This window comes from Pan paniscus, chromosome 5 (genome assembly GCF_029289425.2).
Source record: "Pan paniscus chromosome 5, NHGRI_mPanPan1-v2.0_pri, whole genome shotgun sequence".
Classification (NCBI taxonomy): Eukaryota; Metazoa; Chordata; class Mammalia; order Primates; family Hominidae; genus Pan; species Pan paniscus.
In genome coordinates, this window is record NC_073254.2 from 141,444,892 (window position 1) to 141,458,109 (window position 13,218).

A 13,218-nucleotide genomic window follows, 5' to 3' on the forward strand; every position below is an offset into this window, starting at 1 on the left:
TGATTATTCTGTAATAAACTTATGTATTTATTATTGGGCTTCTCAAGTTTTTCCTCCATTTGATATTATTACAAATAATACTGACAATACTTGCACATATCTCAGATATGTCACTGCACTCCATAAACAGCATGTGGCTATATAATATACTGATATTATGTTTGGCTCATGATAGAAAAAGTCATGAATATGATGGCAGTTATTTGTTCAGAATAATATGAAATTTTGTCTTTCATGATTTCTGAGAATTTTGTTAAGGGAAAAATAAGAGCTCAGTCAGAGACCTCTAATTCATCTGCCCTCAGCAATTCCTATTCACTTTCTGCCTAGCTACCTGCTTGATACAAAGAGCTGTAATTTTTTTCTTTTTTTACTTGGAGTTTCACTCTTGTTGCCTAGGCTGGAGTGCAGTGGCGTGATCTCGGCTCACTGCAACCTCTGCCTCCCAGGTTCAAGCAATTGTCCTGCCTCAGCCTCCTGAGTAGCTGGGATTACAGGCATAGGCCACCATGCCTGGCTAATTTTGTATTTTTGGTAGAGACAGGATTTCTCCATGTTGGTCAGGCTGGTCTCGAACTCCGGACCTCAGGTGATCTGCCCACCTCGGCCTCCCAAAGTGCTGGGATTACAGGCGTGAGCCACCGTGCCCAGCCCAAAGGGCTGTAACTTAAGGACAAGATACATTTTAATATGACAAATTGTATTAGCATGAATATCAAGAAGTAGCTCAGATAGCCTAACTTCTATTTTATTCTATTTTATTCTTTTGTAAAAAACATGAATCATTCAATTGTGAATGTAGCATATATATGTCAAATATAGCATATATATATATCAAATATAGCACACACACACACACACACACACATATATATATATATACTTTTTTTTTTTAAGACAAGGGTTTCATTCTATTGTCCAAGCAGAAGTGCAGTGGTGTGATCTCGGTTCACTGCAGCCTCAACCTCCTGGGCTCAAGCAATCCTCCCCCTTTAGCCCCCGAGTAGCTGGGACTACAGGTGTGCACCACTTCACCCAGCCAATTTTTAAAGTCCTTTTAGAAACAGAGTCTCACTTTATTACCCAGGCTGGTTTCAAACTCCTTTGCTTAAGTGATCCTCCCACCTCAGCCTCCCATAGTGCTGGGATTACAGGTGTGAGCTATAATATAATGCTCAGCCAGCATATACCTTTTCTTTTTAAAAAAATTTTCTTTTCTGGTGATGGGTGGGAGCAGAGAAGGGCAGGAGGGAGGAATTGCATGAGCATATAACTTTTCTAAATAATTTTAACTAAATGATAAAAGTAATAAATATCTATTATAGAAAACTTCAAAGAAACTTAAGTGTTAACAAAAGACAAGAAGAAAACAATCTCCTTTAATCTGAACATCCAAAGGAGAGAATGACTATACAGTTTTTGTTTCAATATTCTTGAATCTATGAATTGTTTTGCCTTTAAATTGAGAATATTAATGATAGTTTTAATATGAAAATCGACATCCTTCTTTTTTTTTAGACTTAACCTTTAACATAAGCATTTTTGCATTAACATGAGTTTTATTTATTTATTTATTTATTTTTGAGACAGAGTTTTGCTCTATTTCCCAGGCTGGAGTGCAGTGTCACAGTCTCGGCTCACTGCAACCTTTGCCTCCCAGGTTCAAGCAATTCTCCTGCCTCAGCCTCCCGAAGAGCTGGAATTATAGGTGTGCGCCACCACGCCCAGCAAATTTTTGTATTTTAGTAGAGATGGGGTTTTCCATGTTGGCCAAGCTGCTCTCGAATTCCTGACCTCAAGTGATCTGCCCACCTCTGCCTCCCAAAGTGCTGGGAATACAGGCATGAGCCACCATGCCCAGCCAACATAGCTTTTTTTTTTTTTTTTTCTGAGACAGAGTCTCACTCTGTCACCCAGGCTAGAGTGCAATGGCGCAATTTTGGCTTACTGCAACCTCCATGTCCTGGGTTCAACGGATTCTCCTGCCTCAGCCTGCTGAGTAGCTGGGATTACAGGCATGTGCCACCCACACCTGGCTAATTTTTGTATTTTTAGTAGAGATGGGGTTTCACCATGTTGTCCAGGCTGGTTTTGAACTCCTGGTCTCAAGTGATCTGCCCTCTTCGGCCTCCCAAAGTGCTGGGATTACAGGGATGAGCCACCACGCCCAGCCATTTTTTTTTTTTTTTTAGATGGAGTTTTGCTCTAGTTGCCCAGGCTGGAGTGCCATGGTGCGATCTCGGCTCACTGCAACCTCCGCCTTCTGGGTTCAAGCGATTCTCCTGTCTCAGCCTCCCGAGTCGCTGGGATTACAGGCATGCACCACCAAGCCTGGCTAATTTTATATTTTTATTAGAAACAAGGTTTCTCCATGTTGGTCAGGCTGGTCTTGAACTCCTGAACTCAGGCAATCTGCTTGCCTTGGCCTCCCAAAGTGCTGGGATTACAGGTGTGAGCCACTGCACCTGGCCAACATAAGCATTTTTTAAATGTCGTTTGGAACAACAAAGCAAGACCCTAACTCTACAGAAAATTAAAAAAAAAAAAATTTAGGTGCAGTGACATGCCTCTAGTACCAGCTACTCAGGAGGCTGAGGCAGGAGGATCCCTTGAGCCCAGGTGTTCGAGGTTGCAATGACTGTTGAACATGCCATTGCACTCCAGCCAGGGTGACAGAGCAAGACCCCATCTCAAGAAAATAAATAAATAAATAAAAATGCCATTGGGCATTTGTGCCAGTATTTATCCAATCATTCTATTGTTAAATATTTAGTTTGTTTTGAATTTTTTGCTATTATAGGTGACACTTGATGAATAACTTTGTTCATTTTTTTAATTTAATTTTTTTAGGTTAAATTCTAAGAATTAGAATCAAAGTTTTGAACAGTATGAAGACTCTTTGAACCTAACAAGAATTATATTAGTACTTAAAAAAAAATCCTGTTTTGTATGTGAAAACTCTCATATTTAAATTTACATTTAATTAATAGCTATATTAATAATATGTATGTAAACATGTATATGCTATTTTTCTCACTTAAAATGCCTATGACCATTGCCTCTTATTCTTTTGTGGTGTTGATGATTTTACAAGCTCTTTTTTATAATAAAAACGTTAACTATGTTTTTTTTTTTGCTATGACTCTTTTTCTAGCTTATTATGTGATTTTAAGTTTTAAAACATTTGCATTTTTGACATGAAATTTCTGTAGCCAAAATTCTTGATCTTTACTTTCAAAATTCCAAGGTTTCATCTTTCTTTCACCCAGGGATTTGATATTTAACCACAGTATTTTAGCTGTTCATTATATGCTTTTGTTTTTATTTCACATTTGACTTTTTGTTACCTTTGTGTCTTCAGAGTACAGTGTACGTTAAGACGTACATCAATTTTCTTCTCAGTAGTTGACCAATTGCCTCAATACTCTTTTCTTTCCAACAACAGTTCTTTATTAAGATGGAAACTACCCTGGTTAGTCCTATGGTGAAATATTCTGCATACAAAGGATACTAATGGAATGATGAGTAACATATTTACCAAGTTGCCAGGTCCCAAGAGCAAGGGAAGGGTGAAGTCAGTGTGATATACATGAGGCAGATCCCTACCTGGGAAGGTGAAGAGGGGATTGTGCAGGGAGGTGAGTACAGCAGGCGCTCACAAAGCGGTCAGCTGTGGGATGGGAATGGTCAACTCTGAAGCTACGGGACTTGGAGAGAGCCTCAGCTGTTGGATCAAAGAGCGAAACCACATGCAGCAGTTTTCAAACCAAGTTCCATGGAGGCATTTTAGGGGCTTTCCTGGGAAAGCATGAAGAGCTGGAAGAGGTTTATAGCCCTCTCCTCTCTTTCCACCAGAAATATAAATGCTTTTTCTTTCTGTTTCAACATGAGATTTTATTTGAAAAAATGATTTCAGTGTTTTTGTAATAACTTATTTATTGTAGACATTTTTAAGTACATGAAAGTAGCAAGAATAATATAATAAATTCTCATTCTTCACCAATGATAATTTGCCTTTCTTATTTCATCTCTTTCCCTCTATTTTTCTTTTCTTTTTTATTTTATTTTATTATGATGGGTGGGCAAGTACAGCAGAGAAGGGGCTGTCTGCCTGTTTTTTCTTTTTAACCTGGAACATCTAGTCATTTCACTTGTAAATAATCTAGTATGTTTCTTTGCCTGAGAAAGACATCTTGTTTTTAAAAATATAATTTTCATGACTTTATCTCACCTAACAAAATTCACCAGGCACATTGACTCATGCCTGTAATCCCAGCACTTTGGGAGGCCAAGATGACAGAGTAGCTTAAACCCAGGAATTCAAGATCAGCCTGGGCAACATAGCAAGACTCTGTCTCTCCGAAAAGTTAAAAAGTTAGCTGGGCATGGTGACGAGTACCTATGGTCCCAGCTACTCAGGAGACTGAGGTGGGGGATTGCTTGAGCCTGGGACGTTGAGGCTGCAGTGAGCTGTGATTGTGCCGCTGCACTCCAGCCTAGGCAACGAAGTTTGTTTGTTTTTGTTTTTAAAAATGTTTTGTTTTGTTTTTAAAAAAAAACAAAAATAAACAATAATTCTTTACTATCACCTAAGTCCATATACAGATTTTTCTGATAGCTCAAGACTACCTTTTTATAATGGATTTGTTTGTCTCTGAGATCAAACAAAGTCCATATGTTACATTTTGTTGTGTCTTTTAGTCCCTTCCAACCCTTTCTATGACATTGATTTTTTTAGCCAACGTGGTTTTTTGAATTGTCCATCTGTTTCTCATTGATTTGTGATGCTTCCTATAGTATAATTTACATATAATAGAGTCAGTTCTGGTCCATCAAATCTGTTTCATTGAACTGTGTCTAGTATTATGTTATAATGGGCTCACAAAAGTTATTTTATTTTTAGTGGAGATGGGGGCAACAGAGCGAGACTCCATCTCAAAAAAAAAAGTTATTTTAATTTCAGAGTAAGTTTCATTATCTAGAAGGGAAGAGGAGGTTTCAATATTTATTTATTATCTAGATAGCTTTATTATCTAGAAGGGCATTAATCTACCATTTTAACATCAGTTTTTAAAGATGTTCTTATTTGTTCTTCTAGATGCTACCTTAGGTTCTTTTAACTTTTTTTTTTTTTTTTTTTTTTTTGAGATGGAGTCTTACTCTGTCGCCCAGGCTAGAGTGCAGTGGCGTGATCTCGGCTCACTGCAACTTCCGCCCTCCGAGTTCAAGCGATTCTCCTGCCTCAGCCTCCCGAGTAGCTGGGATTACAGGTGTCTGCCACTGCGCCCAGCTAATTTTTTGTGTTTTTCGTAGAGATGGGGTTTCACCATCTTGGCCAGGCTGGTCTTGAACTCCTGACCTCATGATCCACCCGCCTCGGCCTCCCAAAGTGCTGGGATTACAGGCATGAGCCACCACGCCCAGCCTCAGGTTCTTTTAACTTTCCAAGAATAAAAATAATGTTACTAAATCCAAATTTTGGGGTCACAGGCTCACATCAAACATAAAAGATTTAGGCAAACCAGTTATTTCTGGAGTAATGTACTATTTCCTGCCTTCTCCACATCAAAATTTCTAAAAACAAATCTAGAAACCAAATCTACTCAATACTTTCACTTATGTCAAAAGTTAATTCAAGGAAAGAAATTACTTTATAGTAAACCACTGAGACATAATGCAAAATAAAATAAATACTGTGAAGGAAAATTGCACTTCTGTGATTTAAGCAAGAGATGAGAACACTTTCCTCTGCTGGCTTTTGAATCGAATCCAGGGGAAAAGTGAGAAGATGTGAAGCTAGAGATAAAAATGCTTATGAAATCAAGGTAAGAGTTCAAAAACATATTATTGATTTAGAAATCTTGATCAAGAAGGAACAGAATAGGAAGGAAAGGTGAGGAGTTAAGCTTTTGCACATTCATTCATGCCATAAAAAATTATTTCCTTTGAGATTAAGCCCCATTGCAGAAAGAACTTGAGATGACCAATTATTTTAGTTTCATGCTCTACCTTGACATGTTAAGTTCATGATTTATTGAAATTTGTACATACCGTGTGGATTAAATTTCTAGCTTTTGCAATTTGCTTAACTTGTTTATAGTAAGGGGTATAAGAGGTTTTGACATTTCAGGTTGTTTAGGGGTAACTGGTTGATTTCTCAACTCAGGGTAGGATACTGTGTATCAAGGTGAAAAGGAAATTAAAGACAAATTAGCTGGATTTTCTGGGGATACTGAAATGTGGGAGTCCAGGATATAGGCCTCAAAAAACACAACTAACAATCTTCTACTGGCAAACATCTTGCATGTTAGGTCAACTGAATAATGAAGACTAACATAGGACATCAGATCATTAGATACATTCAGGAGTTATTTTTTAATTTTTTTAAAAAAATTTTATTATTATTTAAAAATAATTTTTTGTAGAGAGGGGCTGTCACTATGTTGTCCAGGCTGGTCTGGGCCATCCTCCTTGGCCTCCCAAAGTGCTGAGATTGCAGGTGTGCACTACCATGCCTGGTTGGAGTTGTCTATGCAGCAAAGAGTGAGAACTTGCTGGATAGGGTCATATTAGAAAAGATAGCACCATCATTTTGCTCAGTTGCTGATAAAGGCTTGTGTTTTCTCACACTTTACAAAAGTATTGGCAGCTCTCAATTCACAAATGTGCTAATACAAATATCTTCTGCATGGTCTGATTGCACACCATCTCCTCAGGCCACCCATTGTCCTAGAACCAAACATCTGGAGCGTGGTACCTCCTGACATCTTGGTGGAAAGTGGTGGTGGTGGTGGTTAGGTGCTGACTCTTTTCTATCAACTCTTTTTTTCCTCCTAATTTTACCTCTTGTATTCTCTTTTTAACAATGCTGTTGATTTTTGTTCAGGCATAATTCCACTTTGCAATTTAACTATTGACCCTCTACTTAAGAATTGCCCCTGTACATTTGATAGATTGAGGTGCAGGTCCAGACAGGGGTCACAATGTAAAAACAACAAAGGAGCCTTCTGGAAAAGAAATTATTCTAAGGGTGCTGGCATAGCCCTGGAAATGTCAGGCTCTGTCAACTCCATGTTTCTGCATATGTTGTCCACACTGTCTACAACACATTTCTTCACGTAGGTAATCCTTTCTCATCTTTCAAGACTCACCTTGATCACACACCTTTTCTAGATCATTCCTGTCATCTACCCTATGTTTCTACAATCATCTGTAATTCTCTCTGCCATAGCATTTATTATACTACATTTCAGTTAGTTTTTTCCTTTTCTTTCTTTCTTTTTTTTTTTTTTTTTGAGACAGGGTATCTCTCTGTGACCCAGACTGGAGTGCAGTGGTGGTGCGATCTCGGCTCACTGCAACCTCCACCTCCTGGGTTCAACTGATTCACCCACCTCAGCCTTCTGAGTAGCTGGGATTACAGGCGCCCACCACCACAGGCTGGCTAATTTTTGTGTGTGTGTTTTTAGTAGAGATGGGTTTCACCATATTGGTCAGGGTGGTCTCGAACTCCCAACCTCAGGTGATCTACCCATCTCAGCCTCCCAAAGTGCTGGGATTACAAGCATGAACCACCATGCTTGGCCTAATTTGTTATTTTTGTTCTCTACCTTCACTATTAGAATGTAAACTTCTTGAGGGCAGGAACTGAGTTATATTCACTACTGGTCAGCAGTACCTTCCATGATGTGGAGAACACATAATATCTTCTCAGAGTAAATGAATAGAGTTTGATTTAATGACATTATCTCCGCGAGAGAAGGAAGGGGCAGTGATTCAGACTACAGTAATGTGTCTGTCATACAGATGATCCTTGACCCAGTTTCTATGCATTTATATCTTTATCCTAGAGAGAAGGTTTGGGGAACAGGAAAGGAGTATCTCACTGAAACTCCTATAAGAGGTTAGAAGCTCAAGGCAGCTCTGCTTTAAGATATACATCACTGAATGTGTATCTATAACCAAATGTGTACATTCTTTCCACTCTTCTGATAACCAGGAACAGCAGGAACAATTTCTAAGTATTAGAATCCTTGGCAACAGGTGACCAGAATGATCCAAACAGAAGAAATAAAAATTGTCGCCAGTCCCATGTTTCTGAGCACATGGGAAACAAATATCAAGCATATTGTACCTATTTTCTATCATTGCTCCTGTTCTTTTTTTCTTGCACTCTTTTTCTGCCACCTCTGGCTTTAATTGAGTATTTTATGTAATTCAATTTTCTCTCTTCTCTTAGCATATCAATTATACTTCTCCTTAAACAATTTTTAGTGGTTGCTTTAGAGTTTGCAATATACATTTATGACTAAACTAAATCCATCTTCAAATAACACTGTAACAGTTGGGCATGGTGGCTCGTGCCTAAAATCCCAGTACTTTGGGAGGCCAAAGCAGCAATATTGCTTAAGGCCAGGAGTTCAAGACCTGCCTGGGCAAAACAGCCAGGTCCCATGTCTACAAAAAGTAAAAAATAAATAAATAAAAATTAGCCAAGTGTGGTGGTGTGCACCACACTTGTCCTAGCTACTTCGGAGGTAGAAGTAGGAGGATTGCTTGAGCCCAGGAGTTCAAGGCTGCAGTGAGTCATGATCATGCCACTGCACTCCTAGCCTGGGCAACAGAGTAAGACCTTTGTTGCTAAAAAAAAAAAAAAAAAAATTAGATTTCCTTTCTCAAAAATTATTTTGCAATGATAATATGTTAACTCTATAATAAGAAAAATTGAGCCAGGCATGTTGGCTTATGCCTGTAATCCCAGCACTTTGGGAGATTGAGGAAGGCCGATTGTTTGAGCTTAGGAGTTTGAGACCGTTCTGGACAACATAGTGAGACCTCATTTCTATCAAAAATAAGCAAAACAATTTAGTTGTATACAGTGGTGTACAACTGTAGTCCTAGCTACTTGGGAGGCTGAGGTGGGAGTTTCACTGGACCCAGGAGTTCAAGGCTTCAGTGAGCTGAGATTGTGCCACTGCACTCCAGCCAGGGCAACAGAGCGAGACCCTGTCTCAAAAAACAAAACAAAAAACAAGGAAAAGAGAAAAAATGTTAGTTTAAATTTTGTTAAATTTTATTTTCAAATAACTTGAAACCTTAGAAAAGTTGCAAGTACAAAGAATTTCAATATACCTCATATCCCAGTTCACCAGCTGTTAACATTTGCCATGTTTCTTTTATCATTTTCTCTGGAACACCAGGAACAATTTATATACACACAAACACAAACACATTGTGTGTGTATTTTTTCTGAAACGTGTGAGGGTAAGTTAATATCATGTCCTTTTACCACTTCATATTTAAAGTGGATTTGTTTGCTTATTTATTTGTTTATTCATTGAAAGAATACCACAGAAGTAAGGTGTCCTCTCACACTTTCTTGAGGAGTACACGGTATCAGCATAACTTATCACTGGGTGCTGTTAACCTTGATCGCTTGCTAAATATAGTGTCCGCCAGGTCTCTCTCTATTGTAAAGCTACTATTTTTTTCCTTTTCCATACTCTGTTCTTTGACACTGAATCACTAAGTCCAGCCCACACTCAAGGAGAGAAGGGATTAATTTCCATCTCCTGGTGGGAGAATAGCTGCATACGTTATTTGGAATTCATCTATAAGAAGAGAATTGCCTATCATCTCATCTCCTTCATTTGTTAATTCAGTTATTTGTTTATATAAGTATGATTTCAGGATTTCAGGGCCAGGCATGGTGGCTCACACTTTGGGAGACTGAGGTGGACAGATCCCTTGAAGCCAGGAGTTTGAGACCAGCTTGGCCAACATGGTGAAACCCCATCTCTACTCAAAATACAAAAATTATCCAGGCAAGGTGGCCCGTGCCAGTAATCTCAATTACTCGGGAGGCTGAGGCATGAGAATCACTTGAACCTGGGAGGCAGATGTTGCAGTGAGCCAAGATCGAGCCACCACACTCCAGCCTGGGCGACAGAGTGAGACTCTGTCCAAACAAACAAACAAACAAAAAAAAGTGTGCACTCAGGTGTATTTTACATTTTGGAATCTAATCCAATACTATTTTATTTATGGTGTTACTCAAATCTTTTCAGCTTTGGCTAATAAGAGATCTTTCAGGTTGGCTACTGTATACCTTTGACATGTCCCTATGTTTTTGTTTTTTGTGTAATTGTACTAAAAAATGCTCCAGGTTCATCGTGTACTTTCTTTGCCCTGGTCCTAGAAAAGCATTTTTTTCTTTCTATTGAAAATAGCATTGGAAACCAAGATCTGGACGAAGGTGTACTTGTCGTTACTGGAATATCATTGACCCTAAGTAAACAGTACTAGGGAATATGTATGTGTATATTAACCAATGAATATACATATATCTATAGTTATATCTATCTATCTACCTATCTATCGTCTATAAAACTAAATTTACATGGGTTCATACTGAGGTCTCCAACTCAAGCCTGGTACCACATGGTTCATTCTAGACTCCCGTCTTGATTGTAATTTCCCTTACAGTGAGAAACCTGGCTTCCATTATCTACCATTAATTTGCTTATGTGTTCATCTCTACTATAGATGTAAAGTACTTCAGAATTGTCAAACTATACTCCAGTAAGACACAAATTTACAAACTAGAGTATAATGTGAATGCACTTTTTTTTAGTCTTCAGTCTTACAGCTTCCATCAAAATACTGTTTTATTTATTTATTTATTTATTTATCTATTTATTTAAGACAGAGTCTCACTCTGTTGCCCAGGCTGGAGTGCAGTGGTGCAATTAGGCTCACTGCAACCTCTGCCTCACAGGCTCAAGCGATTCTCCTGCCTCAGTCTCCCTAGTAGCTGGGATTACAGGCACATGCAACCACACCTGGCTGATTTTTGTATTTTTTAGTAGAAACGGGGTTTCACCATGTTGACCAGAGGCTGCCCTTGAACTCCCAACCTCAAGTGATCCTCTTGCCTCAGCCTCCCAAAGTGCTGAGATTATAGGCGTGAGCCACCACACCCAGCCAAAATACTGTTTTTTAAAGATCTTTAGGACAGCTTCTTTTTTTTCCACCTTACTTCAGAGACATTATGTCCTACATTTGTAATAGTTAGATTCATTTGTCACATCCTGAATTTTGATAATCAAATTGTCCCAGATTTGGCCTGTGGGAACCATTTCAGTCTTGCTCTTGTGTTCTTCGATATACCTCCATCACTTTCTGAGCACTTCCTTACTTTATGGCACCGCAAGATGTTCAAGTTCATATTTAACCCTCTATCCCAGCCCTAGGATATGTCATTTCTTCAAGGAGCCCTGAAGGTGATACTACTTTTAGGACCTTTTATTGAATAGATGTAGAAAAGATGCCATGGATTGTGTACATGGGCTGTTTGTGTGTTGTGTGTGTGTGTGTGTGTGTCTAATAGTTATTTGAATTTAAAAGCATATTGAATTTAAAAGCATAAAAGGAGAACCACAAGAATTAGCTGCCAGCATGCTTGGAAATGTATCACCATCTCCTTCACAAACATTGCCTTTTTTATTGTTTTCTAAATAAATATGTTTTCCTTCATGAATCATGAGCTACTTTTCAATATAAGTTATTAATTTTTTCTTTTCCACTCTTACCATGTTAAATTATTTGCTTTTCATTGCCAATTCTGACACAGTATTATTATCTGCCTTTTATTCTTCCTTAAAAATAAGTTCTTGGCTGTGTGTGGTGGCTCATGCCAGTAATCGCAGCACTTTGGGAGACTGAGGCAGGCAGATCACTTGAGCCCAGGAGTTCAAGACCACCCTGGGCAACATGGCAAAACCTCCTCTCTACAAAAAAATACAAAAATTAGCCAGGTGTGGGCCGGGCGCGGTGGCTCATGCCTGTAATCCCAGCACTTTGGGAGGCTGAGGCAGGCGGATCACGAGGTCAGGAGATCGAGACCATCCTGGTTAACACGGCAAAACCTCGTCTCTACTAAAAGCACAAAAAAATTAGCTGGGCATAATGGCATGCACCTGTAGTTCCAGATGCTGTGGAGGCTGAGGCAGGAGAATGGTGTGAACTCAGGAGGCAGAGCTTGCAGTGAGCCAAGATCGCACCACTGTGCTCCAGGCTGGGTGACAGAGCAAGACTCCATCTAAAAAAAAAAATTAGCCAGGTGTGGTGGTATGTACTGTAGTCCCAGCTACTGTAGAGGCTGAGGTGGGAGGTTTGCTTGAGCCCGGGAGGTCGAGGCTCCGTGAGCCATGATCCAACCACTGCACGCCAGCTTGAGTGACGAGTAAGACCCTGTCTCAAAATAAATAAGTAAATACATAAATAAATAAATATAAGTTCTTACAGCATTGTATGGAAAACTGCATTCACTTAAAAAATGCTTAAAAATGAGATTTTGGAATTTGCATAATTTAGGGACTTTTAGACACTGAATTACAAAATGTAAGACTTTAGTCCTCTTGAAAATTTTTATTTTATTTTTATTATTTTATTTTTTTAAGACAGGGTTTCATTCTGTCACCCAGGCTGGTGTGCAATGGTGAGATCACAGCTCACTGCAGCCTCAATCTTCTGGGCTTAGGTGATCCTCTCATCTCAGCCTCCCAAATAGCTGGGACCACAGGCACACACCACCATACCCAGCTATTTTATTATTAGTAGTATTTGCAGAGATGGGGTCTGGCCATGTTGCCCAGGCTGATCTCAAACTCCTGGGATCAAACCAGCCTGGCCAACATGGTGAAACCCCATCTCTACTAAAAATACAAAAATTAGCCAGGTGTGGTGGCACGCGCCTGTAATCCCAGCTACTTGGGAGGCTGAGGCAGGAGAATGGCATGAACCCAGGAGGTGGAGTTTGCAGTGAGCGGAGATGGCGACACTGCACTCTAGCCTAACAGAGCGAGACTCTGTCTCAAAAAAAAAAAAAGAATTAAATTTTAATTAAATAAATTTTAAAATTAATATTTACAGAAAATGTTAAATATTACCTCAAATAGATATTCTAATTTTGTAATTGGAGGTTTTCAGACAATTTTAGTCCTCTATATCACGTTCAAATGGTCTCATCAGTGACCTTCCTCCAAAGTAGATACATGATTTGCAAATGATAAATAGAAGATTTAGGGGAAGGGAGAAAAATGTTTTCATGCTCATTTCTTATCTTTTTGTTTTTGGGTTTTTTGTTTTTGATTTTTGATACAGGGTCTCGCTCTGTCACCCAAGCTGGAGTGCAGTGGCGAGATCATGGCTCACTGC